The sequence below is a fragment of the Protopterus annectens genome, chromosome 12.part0 (genome assembly GCF_019279795.1).
Source record: "Protopterus annectens isolate FY-2018-M chromosome 12.part0, PAN1.0, whole genome shotgun sequence".
Lineage (NCBI taxonomy): Eukaryota > Metazoa > Chordata > Ceratodontiformes > Protopteridae > Protopterus > Protopterus annectens.
In genome coordinates, this window is record NC_056746.1 from 904267008 (window position 1) to 904269223 (window position 2216).

The window sequence follows — 2216 nt, forward strand, 5'->3', positions numbered from 1 at the left end:
CAGGCAGAAGTGGTTATAAATGCTGGCTGATGAAACTGCTTGTGGATGAAAGTAACTGACCCTCCTTCATTTGCATAATTTAAATAGTCACTAATCTAGCTTTACAAGACTAGTGTACATTTGTGTGAAGTAAGATGGAATACTTTATTATTGTGTGCATTAATATTATTTTATCAAAATTAGACATTTTAGGTGCACAGAGTAAAGTGTGTATAACTGATAGGTATGATTGTCATCTCTGGATACAAGTGACTTATAATAATGCTGTTTGATCACTGTTACACAGCAGTCATTGATTTTGCATGGCTGCAGAAGTGTCAAACAATTCTTTCCCTTATCATCACAAGTATTAGTATTACACATGATAAATGTCTATCTTTGGCAGTCTGTTATGCAGAATGTGTGTAAAAGTAACTGATCATTGGCACAGTTTGTAGTGTTGCCAGTCCATAATGCATGACTCTGACGAGTTCTTATTTGTAGCTTCTTCTGTGTGGATTCTGCATGTCCTTCTTTTTTCTACATGGGTTTATCCATGTGCTCTTTCCTCACCTAGTCTAAAAATTCACCCTGCTCAGACATGAACACATAAGATCACTGCAGCTTATGTGAATGGGGGCTGGGAATGGAGTGACCATTATGTTTTTAATGCTCCTTACAGTCAACCCTCTGATGTATGCACACAATGTTGTTATAGATCAAAGGTATGCACAGAAGGTCACAGTAGCTTGACTGGAGCAGTGTAATGTTAGTTAACAACAAGCTGAAATACAGTACCGTGGTCATTATTTTTCTCAATGTCTTCAAAATCATATATCAGATGCTTATGCAGGTAGTTATTTTTTGGGAGGTAGGTTAAGAAGGCATACTGTTACATACATCTGACAGCAACAAGTTGAAAAATGCTACTGTGGTCCATTTGTTCTTTCAGTTTTGTCCCAGTCTAACAACAGAGTGTTACATAGAAGGTGGCTGTCTTTTGAGAGTAGAGGTGAGGAAGCATGCTGTATACATGTTTGACAGCCGCCATTTGAAATATATGACAGTGGCCATTTGTACTGTACTTTTATGCAGATCTAATACCAATACTATATATATCTATCTTTTTTTTTGGGGGGGGGGCACTATTCCCAGTACCTTTGCAAGCATTTGTTTTGTTTATTTCAGTTTACTTTGAATTGTTGTTTCACTTTTTTCTCTTTCTGGACCATTACATTGTCAAGGAGAAGGGAGTTGAGAATATCAGAACAGACATGAGCTGTACCATGCAGGGCCCACCAAAGATGGGTGCTCACTGAAAATGACCAAGTCTAGCAGAATGAGGAGAAAAAATACAGTCCACTGAAGAAGATAATAGCAATCCGTTCCAGTATTTCTTTGCCAAGAAAAACCCATGAACAAAAGGAATAAGAGACTTGTTAAAATGGCACTGGAAGATGAGACCCTCACATCTGAAGCTGTCCAGCATACCACTGAGGAACAGCAGAAGACAAATACAAGTAGTTCTAGAGCTAATTGCACAAATGGATTAAAAATGAAAGGAGGTCCAACTGCTGACATTCTTAGAGATAAAAGAAAAGTCCAAATGCTGCAAATAATTGTAAACTACTGGAACTTAGAATGTAAGAACTATGAACCTGAATAAATATGAATAAGGCTGAGATGACAAGAGTAAACTTTGACATTCTGGGAATAAGTGAACTGAAATTTACTGAAGTGGAATATTTTACATAAGATTATCATCAGATTTTTTTTCTGTGGACATGAAGTTTGTAGAAGAAAAGGGGTAGCCATCGCAATTAATAAAACAGCATCAAAATCAGTGTTCAGTTACAACCCAAAGAATGATGGAATGGCTAAATTATCTCAATAAGACTACAAGGTAAGCCATTCAATGTTAGAATGACACAAGTTTATGCTCTAACTATTGATGCTGAGATTGACCAGTTTTATAAGAATCTGTCGTACCTTTTGGAAATAACACCAACAATGAAATTACATTTATCATAGATTATTGGAATGCTAGGGTTGGTAGTCAAAGTACAATTGGAATAATGGTGAGGGTTGGCCTTGGATTATAAAATAAAACAGGACATAGTCTGGCAAAATTCTGCTAAGATAATTCACTAGTCATAGCACACATGCTTTCAACAGCCTTAGAGCTGGCTTTATACATGGATATCAACAGATGGCCATTGCCAAAATCAGACTGAATA